This window comes from Tamandua tetradactyla, chromosome X (genome assembly GCF_023851605.1).
Source record: "Tamandua tetradactyla isolate mTamTet1 chromosome X, mTamTet1.pri, whole genome shotgun sequence".
Lineage (NCBI taxonomy): Eukaryota > Metazoa > Chordata > Mammalia > Pilosa > Myrmecophagidae > Tamandua > Tamandua tetradactyla.
The window spans coordinates 118,626,206-118,641,806 of NC_135353.1; the positions used below are offsets into that span (position 1 = coordinate 118,626,206).

Below are 15,601 nucleotides of genomic sequence, written 5' to 3' on the forward strand. Positions count from 1 at the left end.
TTAGAGCACCTGTAATTACATAATCTGGGGCAACTGTGCTCACTATCCTAAAGCCTGCCCATCTCTTTCTCTAATAAAACTGTTAGAATTACTGTAGTACAAAGAGACAGATTTTGGGCCGAAAGGCCATCTGCTCTCCTACTACACACCTAAGAAACTTCTCTCTTTGAAACCCTGGTGTCTCAGGAATTGGTCACTGAGCACAATGGGCAAAAGAATCCACTGCCTTTGTCTGGTAATAATTTCTTCCTATTATCTTAGTATAGCTTGTAATTTTTGCTGATGTATTAGCATCTGATTATCTTGATGAGTTAGTTCTGTAGGTTAGTTTGTGCTCTTGACTAGGGTTTTATTGTTGATTGGTTTTGTGTTAAGGCTATTCTTTGACACTTGGTCCAACTTATTCTAGGCCTTTAGAATAGTCCATATTTAACTGATCAGATTTTCTCAGCTATTCTTCATCTGTTTTTTGCTCTTGATATGTGGTACAATTTTTAAGATTGCACTTTTTCTGTAATTATTTCTTTAGGAGTAAACTTCCTTTCTTCTGTTCCTTCTCCAGGAATTTTTTTTTATTCATGTATTTGTTCCACAGTCAAAAAAAATTATAATTTAAAGCCATAACATTTTTACTTAAAGGAGAATTTGTGGCACAGTTGCTTTAAGAAAACAGGCATTGGTCTAAAGTGCAACATTCAACAGGTGTTCTCTGTTCCCATAGTGGAATAAGTACATAACAGTTACAGGTGAAAAGTCACTAAAGATCTGAGATGAGGCAAATAACCCTTTGAAACAAACTGCCCAATGAATAGATGCAGGCTGCAGGGAATTTCTATTAACAGTTTACTACAAGATGGAAAAATACCACAGAGTGACTACCCCTCATTTCAAGCACCCGTCCTTGGCTTCTGTCTTTCTTCCTTAGTCACATCCAAATCCAGAAAGGCTTTTGCACCCCATGCTCAAAACCACAAACCCAAATCCCCGAGGTCCTCAACCCAAACTCATGTTAATGAGCCTGTGTTCACCTGGAATCTCCAGGGAAATCAGGAGCCCAAATACAGAGAGCAGCATCATTTGTTTAAACAGTCTTAACTGTCCAGTGAGTTCTGACAGGCCATACACATTTCATAAACAAACCAAAACATTTACCAGAAACAAAGAAAAATGAAAATTCAAAGGGTTTATGCCAAGAAGCAAACTAATCCTCTGCAGCCTAACTCATTTGTTTTTGGGCTGTGAAGCCATGCAGAGAGCAATCAGGCAGTAGAAAGTCCCTCCCAACGTCAGCACCATGGTGGTCCGGTAAAGCACTTGGGCTGGCAGGCCTCGTTTCAGATGGAAGGGCACACCATCAGATTTCTGGAAAAACTTCTGCAGCTCTGGAACTTTGTTTTTCCCAGCATAATCATATGCAGAATCAGAGGTCAGTTTAGTTGGTGTAGCAAATATGATAGGCAGTGCTTCTGTGGCAACCATAGGCTTTAATCCCTGTGGGCTATAGGCCTCAGGAGCCCGTGCTCCAGCCAACTTCTGCGTGAAGCCCCTGAACTTGTGGAACAAGATGCCGGTGTCCTGCTTCCTACAGCGGCTGCCTGAGTGACCGTCCCAAAAAAGGCCTTCTCCAGGAATTTTAATATGTTTCTGTGTAGAATTTTCTCTCTAGCTCCTATGATTTGTTTAAACTCTCTCCCTCTCTCAGGCCCCGTTTTCCTTACTCTTTTCAGTTCCAGGATCCTCCTGCCTTACAGTATTTCAGTTTAACACCCTCCCTTTGTTTCTTCTGTGAGGCTTTTCTGCCTCCATTTTCTTCACCAATAAGGTATCCTTATATCCCTTAGGAGCCATATAAGGTCAATCCAGAAAAGGTGGGTCACTCCAGCAGTCCATTTAGCATTTAGGTAGTACAGTCAACAGAAACTGGATTGAGTAATTACAGCACTTTCCAGATGCATTTTTACTGTGGTCTCTTTTTTTCCTTTGCAGCACTCTTCAGTAGCCTGCATTCTGCCCCGAGACTCTGTGGACTTGGGTCCCTGTGCTTGAATATGTATAGGGTTTCTTTTTGCTACTGTCCCCAATGGGAGGTGGGAAGGACCTAAGTCATGTTACCTCTGAGCAACTCCCTAAGCTGTGCAGGACCGAGTGAGAGAAAGCGAGTGGACCGACGGTCTGGTAAGGAATTTCCTCCTGATATTTTCCTTTTTTCTTTGATTCAGCATTTGTGGAATCTTTCTCCAGTCTCTACTGTCCTCAAGAGTTCTAAGCATGTGAGATTTGTCGTTTTATTCACTGGTCCTCTTGTGTGGGGGGGCATTTCATGGAATTCCTAACATCACCATGTTGATGATGGCACCCAGAGTCAACTGTTTTTTGACAGACATGCAAAGATAACTCAATGGAGCAAGGATAGTCTTGCCTTCATAGAAGTGTGTGACCACCCTCATGGACATTGCCTGGATCAGCAACAGAAAGAAGAAGAGCACCCAGAAGCCCATGGCAGATACTGCCACCATGTTGCTGCATGCAGGCTAAGGAGCTATATCCCCGGCCCCCCAGCTTTCTTTAGATAAATGCATGGTGTGTATTTTTCCATCTTTTTATTTTTAATTATGTTATTAAATAAAATAAGTTAAAATATCATTGTATTTGAAGTCAGTTTCTTATAGAGATTATGCAGTTCAGGATATTTCCCTCTCTCTGTTTTGACAATTTCTACCTTTCAATTGGTGTGTTTAGATCATTTACACTCAATAAAATTATTTTATATTTGGATTTCAGTTGATTTTATTATTATTTTTTATTTATTTCTTCTGGTTTTCATTTCACTTTTCATATGCCTGCCTTCCAGTATCTTATATGAACATTTTTTTAGTATTCCTTATCTTTCTCTTCTGATTTTGACTATATCTCCTTATATATAGTCTCCTTATATATAGATTTTAGTGATTGTTCTAAAGTTTTAAAATACATAATTTTTTCATCCTATTTAGTACCAATATTGTAAAACTTACACTGGGATATAGCAATCTTATCAGAGTATAGGTCACTTGAACCCCTCAGTCTATACTATATTTGTCCTATTTTACTCTCACTTAATGTACTACAAAACCTCGACAGAATGCATGGAGCAGCTATTTGAGGACTGGAAAAATAAATAGCAACAGGATGATTGAGTAAGAACACCAGAATATGAAGTAGCAATGAACCAGCAGTGATATTACCATTGTTTTTCCTTCTGCTATCCCTGAACTTAATGCAGTAGGAAAAATTGAAATGAAAGCTGAATGCAGAAAGGAAGAGTTCCAGGAACAACAACAAAAAAAACCCTCTAGTTTTGGCTCAAAGAGTGGCAAAGTAGACCATTAAAACTGAGGAATGTGAAAATCCCTAGGATTACTTTCCTTTTCTATCTCATGCCCTAGTTTCCAAGCAATCCTGTGGGAGTGGTGACATCTGTGTCATCTCATTATCAGTGCCTGTCGAATGAAAGGGCCTAGAATCAGTGACTAACTCAGTATTAATAAGCACATTCAGCTCCCAGGTCTTGAATTCTAAATACTATCTATTCTCTAATAAAAAGGAACCAGGGCTTCTTGGAGAAATGGGCGACTTTACAACTGGGGTAAGGTAAATGTAAGATGAGTCTGGAACATCTTGTAGTGCCAGAAAGTAAGAGAATGCTCGGCAAATAAATTCACAAAGATTGTAGGTATATTAAAAGGAACTAGTCACCTTGAAATAGCTCCAAACTGTTAAAGCTGGAAAAAACTGAACAAAATAAATAATGATAGTAGTGGAATACATACCAAATAATTAAATAACTATCTATGAGTCATCAATATGAGGAATAAATAAACAAGTAGTGGCAGGTTTTCCTTACAGGAAATTTCCTAATGATATATACATAGATGCACCCTCCTACCCTGAATATGACTGGACATACTGACTTGCCTTTAGTAAATAGAAGATGGAGAAAGAAAACAGTAACTTTACAAGGGAGAAATTTGACAGATACCATCTTAACCAAGTGATCAAAGTCAGTATCACCAGTCATAAGTCATATTTATATCAGTATATCCTGTAAATACCACTTCACCTCTGTGGTATCACTACATAAAACTCATAACCCTAATCTAATTATGAGAAGATATCATGCAAATCCAAATTTTGAGACATTGTACAAAATACCTTACTTGATAAGCGTCAAAGTCATCAAATACAAAGATTAAGAAACTCACAGATTGAAGACTAATGAAACATGAAGACTAAATGCAATGAGGATATACTGGATTGGACTCTAGAATCCAAACAGTACAACTGTGGGGAAAAACTGGTGCAATCAGTTTAGTGTAATTCACTTTAGTTTAGTTAATAGTGTTTAACAATGGTTATTTCTTAGTTTTGACAAATATAACAATTACATGAGATGTTGTTAACATTAAAGGAAGCTGGGTGGGTGATATCCAAGAACTTTATTATCCTGAAGTTTGTGGTAATCTCAGATTTTTCCAAAATAGAAAATTTATTTTAGAAAACATGTGTACCATTCCATGAATTGTAACCAGAATCAAAATCAAGGAACAGAACATTGCTAGCACGCCATAAACTTCCATCATGCCAACTTTCACTTACCATCTTCCATGTTTCACCACTATCCTAACTTCTAAACATCATACAATAGTTTTTTCTTTTTCAACTTTATATGAATGGACTCATACAACATGGTCTCTTTTCAGTCTTGCTTCTTTCACTCACCATTATATTTGTGAAACTTACCCTTACCATTGAATGTAATTTTAGTTCACGAATCCACATTAATGCAATGCATAGTATTCATTTGCACTACCATACCACAATTATTCATCCATTCTGTGGTTCATTGGCATTCAGGTGAGTTGTAGTTTGGGGCTATTATGAATAGCTCTCCTGTGAACATTCTTGTATGTATCTTCTGGTGGATACATGCATACTTTTCTTTTGGGCATACACCAAGGAGTGGGATTACTGAATCCAAAGTTATGCATATTTTTAGCTTTAGAAGATATGGTCAAACATTTTTCAAAGTTTTTATACCAATTTACTTCCAATGGCAATTATGAAAGTGCTCCACATCCTTACTAAAAGTTGGTATTTTTTGTCTTGTACATTTTAGCCATTCTGGTAAGTATGCAGTGATACCACATTGCAGTTTTAATTTAAATTTCCCTGATAATTAATGATGCCTAACTTTTTTCATTATACTTACTACTCATGGATATCATCTCGTTTAAAGTGCCTATTCATCTTTTGCCTATTTTCCCATTGGGTTGTCTTTTTCATTGATTTGTAAGAGCTTTTTTTTAAAAAAATATTCTGGATTGAAGTATTTTGTTTGATATATAGTTGTGTGTGTGTGTGTGTGTGTGTGTGTGTGTGTGTGTGTGTATAAAGTATCTTGTGCCGATTTGTGGCTTGTCCCTTTACTATCTTAATGATAAAATAGTATCTTTTGATAAACAGAAGTTCCTATTCTTAATATAGTCCAATTCACAATTATTATTGAAATATTAACACTTTCTACATCTGGTTGAAGGCATATCTGCTGACCTCAAGGTCGTAAAGCTACTTTGCAATGTTTTCTTCTAAGAGTTTTATTTTATTAACATTCTAATTTAGATTTGCAATGCATCTAGAATGAAATTTTTTATAGTATGAGACAATCAACTTTTATTTCCTATATGGATATTCAGTTAACTGAGCACTATTTATGGAAGAAATCATCCCTTCCCTGCTGCTCAATTATTTCCGATGCTTGAAATATATGTATAAATAAAATGGATGGTGATTATGATACAGAAAGGAGGTGGGAGTAAATGGAGTGCAACTGTTACTGGTTTCTAGCTTTATCCTAGAAATTGTGTGATTTATGCTTTTTATGAGACTCATAAGTACAGATAGAATGTTGCAACCTCTAGACTACTAATTAAGTTAATAGTACAAAAGTATAACATATTAGTTAGAAGGAAAATAGAATATAAAAACCTAAAGTGTAGGTTACCAGGGGTGGGGGTGGGGGTAGGGAATGGGAAGTTAGGTTTAAAATGTACATGGCTCCTATTTGGAATGATGGAAATGTTTTGGTAATGAATGATGGTAGCAGAACATTGAGAATGCAGTTAATAGCACTCAAATATGTATCTGAATATGATTAAAAGAGGAAATGTTAGATTCAGTGTATGGTAACAGAACACATCTAAAAAAAATCCATGGAACTACACTAAACAAACAGTGGGCCCTCAGATAAACCATGGACTTTTGTTAATAATACCATTTTTAAAATGTGCTTTCATCAATTATAACAAATGTTCCACATCATTGCCAGGTGTTGGTGGAGGGGTGGTATATGGGAATCCTGTATTTTATGCATGATTGTTTTGTAAACCCACAATTTCTCTTATAAAAAATATTTTTTTAAAATGCAATTTATAATGACCTGAGTGGGATCCATGGTATATCAGAAACAGAAAAAGCAATAGAGAAAGAGCAAGGATACTTAAATATTTATAGATAAAATGTCATTTGTTATCAGAACTCAATTCATTAAGACTAAATTTAGATAGACAGGAGAAGAGAACATCTATTTCAGGTTGCTTAAGATTTTGTCTCTAGGACATTACATCTGGACCAAGAATCTAGGATGCCCTAAAGTGAGGGTTCTCATGGTTCCTAGGGTGATGCATTATTAGAGTATCATGTGGCTTTTTTCTTTTTGTAAAGAAAAGATATCAGCTCATGAAATTAAGCTATCCTCATGTTATACACAGCTTCAGGATTTGGACAGTATAATGCTATATATCATCTCAGTTGATTCTATCCCCATTTTCCCTGGGAGAAAACAGAATGTCACAGATCTCTCATGATACAGGTCACATAGCCGGGACAGGAAGGTAAGAAGGATGGATAACAGGCCTTCTGGCTCCTCTTTCCCCTTTTGTTTAATTCATCAGACAATATCCAGTGTTTCTTCCCCCATTAATCTGCTCTTTTCCCCAGCAATTCAAGCTAATAACTGGAAAGTCACCTCAGATGGACCTTTCTCTTTTACCTCGCCATCTATCTCCTAACCCTGGTCAGACCAGTGGATTCTACTTCCTTACTTAACACCATCACACTCACCCCAGACCCCATTCTCCCACCAGCCATGATAAATTATATAAGGCTCTCTGAATCCAACATTTCTCTCTCTTCCACCTCCAGGTACCCTCCCTCACCTGAGGACATTTATTTATCTGCTAATTCTGGATTAATTTTATTCATAGCATTATTTACCCCTCAAATTTTTGTTTACATGTTTAAATGTTCATTGCCTGCCTTATTTGTTATAACAATATATTATTTTCCTATTCTTCAGAAAATGAAGTTCAGAAAGATTTGTAAAATTTCCAAAGATGACAAAAATAAAGTTTTAGATGCATAATTATATCCTGGCCTCTTTGAACCCTCAGGCTTCAAGTAAGAGTAACATTGCCAAATGGTGATAAGTGCTTCATAATAAAATATGAATTTTGTGAGGTTTTTGTATTTAATGAGATATTTATAAAGAGGAAGTTATGTCTAAACTGAATTCTGAAGGATTAAAAAAATGGCCAAGTGTAAGGGTAACCCTGAAGAGGCCTTAGTAGGATTCCCCTTCTTAGCATGGGATAGTGAGCTCCTTGAATTTTGCTCCCCAGCTCCCTGAACCATTGAAATCCCTGCTTTTGGCAGGGTTTCAAAGTTATATAGATGGCAAAAGGTTCCACAACAGATCTCAGTGAGGCCTCTTTCCCTTATCTCACGGGGAAGCTTTTTTGCAACTCTGGAATCAACTTCCACCACTCATTCCTACCCAGCCATGCAGGGAAACACATGGTTCTTGGAAGACTTAGCTTACCGGGTGACTGAACACGGGCTTACTGAGAACATGGCAGTGTCTTTTGCATGCAGGGGAGAGGAAAATTTCCTGGAGACCCCTAAGCTGTATGAACCTAAGCCTTTGTTAAGATTTCCCTGGGTTTGTTGAATGTCTTTATGTGACACAGATAGGGATGTTATGCAACATAACTGATAATGGTAATACATTTTATTTATTGCATGTCTACACAGTGCCAGTACATTACATGTACTTTCCCATTTAGGCCTTAAAACTACTTGGTGAGCTGTGTTACTTTTTCCTCATTATATAAATGGTAAATATCCGGCTTAGAATTGTTAAAGGAAGTCAAGATCTCACAGCTTGTTGAACTTGGTTTCAAAAGCAGGCATTGAAGTCAAACTATATGCCCCTGTGTGAAAACAGAATGTTTAAGCCAGTCACTTAGCCCCTTATCCTCAGATCCTTACTTACATAGTGGGGATAATCATAAGTCATAAGGTTAATGTAAGGATTAAATAATTCATTGCACATAATTTGGTTTCAAGAGTGTCTGGTACATATTGAACACTCTATAAAAGTTAGCGCTCATGATTCTTAGTAACATTATTATTTATAACTCAGATATTTCTCATACTAGTGAACAGCATCTTAATAATGTATTAGGCTGCCAGATACTGTGTGTTTCCTGGGGCCAGACAGTCACATTCTCATATCAACAGCTAATCTTTACTGAAGATTTTGGGCTTTTGTATGTGATGTCTGTATGGCATAGGAAATATTTAATTACTTTTTATCCTTTATTATGAACACTACACTATAGAGTAGAATAGCAGCTACCATTTATTGAGAGACAAGTGTATAAAAGCACTTACATCTGATGATAACCCTAGGAGGTAGGTTTTATTTTCCTCATCTCTTGGGTGAGCAAACAGGTTCAGAAGCATTGTGATCTTACTAGTCACAAAACCAAAAATGATGTAGCACAGGATACATCTGACTCCAAAGCCTTTCTGCTCAAATTGCTTTCAATTTCAACAATGAACAGTGCCACTACAGACTAAATTTCCAGATGGGCTATACATTCAAAGAGAGCAGTGACCACAGTGCATTACTCTCATCCTCAAAGAAGCAGATGCCAAGAAAGGATTAAATGTGCAAGAAATGTATTAAGTTAAACACCTGTATGAGAAAATATGAAAGGATCTGGGAGAAGATAGAAGAACTTTCATTCTGTGCTGCAATTTGATCTAAAGGGAAAAAAAGAGAACGAAGGCTGAATAAAAGCAACTTAAACTGCCTTGTAGTTCTAATGAAATTCCGGCAAGTCTATCATGAAGTTCTCAGTCCAAAGTCACCCATCAGAGGAGCTCCATGTCTCAAGGGGTGGACCTGCTTTAGTATCTCTCAATCACTGGCTTGGAGCAGCCCATGGGAAGCACGGTTTCAGTGTAAATTTGGCAATGGATTCTAGAGCACAACAACTAGTGCTCTTATCCAGTTACACTTTCTAAAGTTGGAGATTTGTAAGGCACATTCTCATGGTCCCAAAATAAGAGCAAGCGCATAGCAGGTACTCAAATAAGGCATGTTGACTCATTTACATGGGGATTTAATATGTCTTTGAAAACCAATCCTGGGAATAGTTTAGAAGTTTAAAATTATCATACAACCTAGCAGTTGCACTCTAGGCCATTTACCCCAGAGAAATGACAACTTATACACAAAAACTATACACAGATTTTCAATGCAACTTTTTACTTAATAACAAAGTACTGGATACAACCCAGATACCCTTCAATTTGAGAAATGTTAGGTAAATTGTGGTATATCCATAACATGGAATACTACTAAGCAGAAAAAAATAACTATTGGATGTATCTCAAGTGAATTATATTGAGTGATAAAATATCCAATCCCAAAAGGTTATATCCTGTATGATTCCACTTATATAATATTATTGAAATGAAAAAAGTAGAGCTAGAGAATATATTAATATTCAGGCTTAGGGATAAGCGGTTTGCATGAAGGAAGTGGGTGTGGTTCTAAAAGGGTGACAAGAGATCCTAGTGTTATTAGAACTTTTTTGTATCTTGCTTGTGGTGGTGGATACACAAACTTACACATGCAATAACATGATATAACAATTGCATAGAACTAAATACATACACACAAACGACTGCAAGTAAAATTGGGGAAATTTTAACAAGATAGGGGGGTGGTATCAATGTTAATATTCTGGTTGTGATACCTTACTGTAGTGAACGTGTATCTACAATAGTCTCAAAATAAAAAGTTTAATGAAAAAATTGATGTTATGTGACAAAACCGAATCTGAAATGAAATCCTGTGACCACAAGCTTCTTTAAAAGAGCCTCTCCCTGCCATCAGTGGGGAAAATGGGAGAATAATTCTAACAATAGCTTTGATAATTGTAAAGGTATTTCTTATTTCTGAACAAACAAGGTACAGGAAATTTGTTTATTGTAAGAGGAGAAGAGTGGTTAATAGTAAGGCCTCTGGAATTAGATAATTGGTTTGAATCCAAGTCCTGCCACTTTCCGTTATATAATATTACTATAGTTACTTAGGCTCTCTATGCCTCTATAAAACATTGATAATAACAGTACCTAACTCAGATTTGTAACTGTGATGATTCATGAGTTAAAGCATGCAATGGTGTTGGAATTTTTCATGGCACACTGACTTTGGAAGAAAGTGTTTCATATTTAAGCCTTTACATATTTTAAGGCTAGAGAAAAATCAGCAAAAGGTAAAATTTTCCATTTGGGTACATATGGTGGAAAAGTGTAGCAATCAGGATACCTGGATATAAGGAAAATGAGATTGCACTCTAAGAGTTAACTACAAAAATCAGAGCATATATATGCAAATCATATTTAAATATAAGTTGAATTCTCTGATCAGAGCAAGACTTAGAAATGACTGACGATATTACCATGGGTGTTCCTCAAACTTTTATGTGTATAAAAAACCTCCTGGACACACTGTTAAAAGTACAGATCCTAATTCAGTAAATCTAGGGTGGGACCTGAGATTATAAAATTTTAGCAAGCTCCCAGGTGATACCTATGGTTCTGTGCCTTAGACTAAACTTTGATTAGCAAGAGAGCCAAAATATTTTCCATATTTAGAAGCTGAATAGCATCATGAAAGAAACTTGAAGCAGAAGCATTTTTAAAACAAAGTTTGTCCTAGGAATCATGGATGTTATCCATCTAGCATGAGGAACAGGAAAACAGAAATAGATTGGGGATGACGGAGGAAACCAAACTAGGGATAGTCCAGGGGTCTTGTTATCTTATGGTCCTCTTTTCAAGAACCACAAAAAAAATCTGCTTCTGTGTCTTGAAGATCTTTAGTTGTACTTAAGAGTTATCAAATGATCAGGAGATATGAAAGATGGTAAAGAAAATAAAAAGGAAAGATGTGAGTTTTTTTCTTTTGTCTTAAAATGCCAGTGTTTCTGTATTAAAATGTGTATTTATGGTATTTCTTTTTGTCCAAGACAGGAATTTTTTCCAATTCAAGAAATATGACCCTGAAATTCCCTGTGACAAATGTGAATCAGTTAGAAGCTAACTGAATGAAAACCAATAAATAAAAGAATCAGATGTCATGGCTCACTTTAGATAAATCCTCCCAAAAGATTATAATTGAAATAATTATGAACATGCATGCTCATTGATGAAATTATAAGTGCAGACAGTTGGCTAAAATATGATTGGCAATGTCAGTGATATCAGCAACATGTAGAGTAAGATGTCCCTGGCTCATGTCTCTGCCTTAAAACAGGGAAAAATGAGCAGATTCTGTCAGAATCAAATTTCTCAGAACTGTGGAGAACACTCAAGAATAGACAACTCAATGAATGCTAAACCAGGAAAAAGAAAACTTCAAATGGTAGGAAAGTCAAGGAACACATTTACTTGTCTTCCCATCCTGTCTTACTCCATCTCTACCTTCAGTGCACTATGGGAGCTTGGTGGCTTGACAGCCATATGCATTCATGTGCACATCGTTGGTACCTGATGGCTAGCTCACCTAAATGAACAAATTGGGTTTCTGTGTACATTGGCCCAACTTGCTCCTCAGAAGACTGACTTAGGGTTCATGCTTGGGTCATCTAACCTGGAATTTACCCAGAGTGGAGAAGTGGTACAAAAATGTGGAGGGGGACAGGGAGCAGAGCCAAACTGACTGCAACCATCTGGGGCAAAAGACTAAATGAGACAAATAGCAAAGTCCAGGGCCCTGGGAGAAGTTGGGAAGAGAAACTCTTTTTTTGTAGGAGAAAACTGTCATGCTAACTAAGAAACTCTTGGAAGCTATTATGCATGCCCACAGCAAGACACATGTTCAGAAAGACCTGAGAGGAATCAAACTATTCAGCATGGGCTGATCCATAGGTTCAATATGAACTGGAGTAAGCATTGAAGAAGAGACCCAACAAATGACAATCTACACTAAAATCTTAAGAAAGAGGAAGAATCTGACTCTCAGAGTTAGCATACTGAAATATTTAACTGCACAGATGTGGCAGCTTGAATCTGTTATATACCCCAGAAAAAGCCATATTCTTCTTCTTCTTCTTTTTTTTTTTTTTTGCATGGACAGGCACCAGGAATTGATCCCAGGTCTCTGGCATGGCAGGCGAGAATCCTGCCACTGAGTCACCATTGCACCACCCAAAACCATATTATTTTAATCCATTCCTGTGAGTGCAGACATATTATAGCTGGGAGCTTTTGATTAGATTATTTCAATTGAAATGTGACCCCATCATTCAAGGTACAACTAGTCCTCTTACAGGAGTCCTTTATAAGAGGATAAAACATATACAAAAGCTAAGAGATGACATTCAGAGAAGCACACAGAGATACCAAGAGACATAGTTTAGAGAAAAGCCCCAGAGAAGTGAAGAGAACTGTGCTGGTTTGAAACTGTCATGTACCCAAGAAAAGTTAGGTTCTTTAATCTTCATTCAGTATCGCTGGGTGGTATCTTTTTAATTGTTTCAATGAGATGTAACCCACCTTATTATGGGTGGTAACTTTTGATTGGATACTCTCCATGTTAATGTATCTCCACCCATTCAAGGTGGGGTTGCTTACTGGAGCCCTTGAAAAAAGCTCAGAACCAACAGAGCCTACACAGCCAGAGACCTTTGGAGATCTGGGAGGAAAACACCCCTGGGAAAGCCTTATGAAATGAGGAGAGAAATAGCAGACATCCCCATATGCCTTTCCATCTGAGAGAAGTGTCCAGAAGCCAAATACCCCAGCAGATGCCAGCCATGTGCCTTCCCAGCTGACAGAGGTGTTCCAGATGGTATCAGTCTTTCTTAAGTGAAGGTAACCTCTTGTTCTTGTCTTAGTTTGGACATATTCATGCCTCAGAACTATAAACTTGCAACTTAATAAATTACCCCTTTTAAAAGCTGTTCAGTTTCTGGCATATTGCATTCTGGCAGCTTTAGCAAACTAAAACAGAATTTGGTACCACAGAAGTGGGGTGCTGCTGCAGTTTTCAAATACCAAACATGTTGGAATGGCTTTTTAAATGGAAAAGGGGAAGATTCTGGAATAATTGAGAAGAGCTTGATAGAGAAGGCCTAGAATGCTTTGAAGAGACTGTTGGTAGAAATGTGGACTCAAAAGGTACCTCTGATAAGGCCTTAGACAGAAATGATATGTGCGTTCTTCTAAAATGATGATCCTTGTTTTCAAATGGCAGATATTCTGGCAAATTGACTACTGGTTTTGGATGGAAGGCAAATTATAAAAGCCATGAACTTTGACATTTAGCAGAAGGGATTTCCAAATTAAATGTGGAAATGTGGCCTGGTTTCTCCTCATACCTTATAGTGAAATGCAACAGGAGGGAGATAAGTTGAGAACTGAATTCTTGGGTAAAAAGAAACCATAAATTGATGGTCTAGAAAATTTTGGACTTCCAGAAAGGAAGATCCCAGAGAAGAGTGCCCCACATGAGCAATTAATCAAACATGAAACCAGTCAGCCACTTCAGAAAGCACCAGGACTGGAGATGAAATTATCCAGGAAGGATTTGTGGAAAGTCCTATTGTCTTGTGGTTATGATCCCAGTGTACTGCATACAAAACCAACAAGAGTGTTGTGTGGTGATCTGTATAAACAGACTCACTACCAGTCTGAACTAAAAGACAGAAAAGGGACAAATCAAAGGAAAAATAACTTCATAGGCAGAATCATGGAGGCTATGGTCTGAAGCCAAGAAACCTCAGGTCAGGAAAGGAGAACCACCCAGGCACTTGGAGAGGTGAGTTTGCCCCAAAGGTAGAGGGTGGGCCTAACATTTTGATGTTCTAGAAGAGTTGTGCCACAGGCTTTGGAGAGGTTGTAGCACATTCTTTGGTATTGGGGAGAGCCTGGCTGCCACTTCATTTTTCTAAAGGTTTGAGCATATGCCCCCAGAGATATCAGAGAGTTCAGGTGCTGCACTGAAGCTTGGAGAAGGTGAAGCTGAGAAAAAGGTGGACTCTATAATGTCCTCCAAGTTTGCAAACTCCACACCGGTGTTTGGAGACAGGTGGGCCACTGCGTAGGCCCTTGGAAACGGTGGGACTTCCCTGAGGATAAATGACTCTCAGACTTTGAAATCCAATGGCATTTACCAGGTCTTCAGAACTGTTTGGGTCCAGTGACCCCTGTGTTCCTTCCAATTTCTCCCTATGGAAATGGAAACAAGTATCCATGACTATCTCTCCTTTGTATATTGGCAGCAGATAACCTCTTCTGATTTTTACAGGTCCAGAGTCAGAGAAGAATTTTGGCTTAGGACAAACCATGCCTGTAGCTGACTTTGTTGATATTTTGTACTGTATTTGTATTTTTGCTGAAATGGCTTAAGGCTTTTAAAAAAACATTTTAAGACAGAAACATTTTGGAAAAATTTGTAGAGCTGAGAGAGCCCACACAGCCAGAAATTTTTGCAGATGGAGAAGGAGAACACCCCTGGGGAATCCTTATGAAACAAAGCCAGGAGAGAAAGCTAGTAGACATCACCATGTGTCTTTACAGCTGACAGAAGTGTTCTGTACCCATCAGCCTTTCTTGAATCAAGGTATATTTCCCTGGATACCTTAGTTTGGACATTTTCAAAGCCTTAGAACTGTAAACTTGCAACTTAATAAATTCTCCTTTCTAAAAGCCATCCCATTTCTGGTATATTGCATTCTGGCAGCTTTAACAAACTAAAACAGTATATAATATACTCTCAAGAGTACATTTTATATTTAGACAAAATTGAGGCCTTTATAAATGATTCATTGCTGTTTATTATGAGAAATGGAATCATTGTATGGATTCTTTTTTTGTATTTATTAATTTTCCCTTCATTTATGTTTTTTATTTTTATAAGAGAAGTTGTAGGTTACAGAAAAGCCATGCAGAAAACACAGAGTTCCCATATACCAGCACTCACCCACAGTTTTCCCTATTATCAACAATTTGCATTAGTATAGTTCCTTTGTTACAACTGATGAAACAGTATTAATATAATTATACTATTAACTCCAGACCATAGTTCACATTAGGTGTCACAGTTGTCTTGTGCACTTACGGGTTGTTTTATAAATTTTTATTCTAGTAACATTTATCAACCTAAAATTTCTCCTTTTAACCAAATTCGAATATATAATTCAGT

The 15,601-nt window shown here is 37.3% G+C and overlaps 1 pseudogene; it reads right to left on the reverse strand.

Moving 5' to 3' along the window:
* Positions 1-1,221: 1,221 nt before the first annotated feature.
* Positions 1,222-1,955, reverse strand: LOC143671005 (cytochrome c oxidase subunit 7A2-like, mitochondrial pseudogene; annotated as a pseudogene).
* Between the last annotated feature and the right edge of the window lie 13,646 nt (positions 1,956-15,601).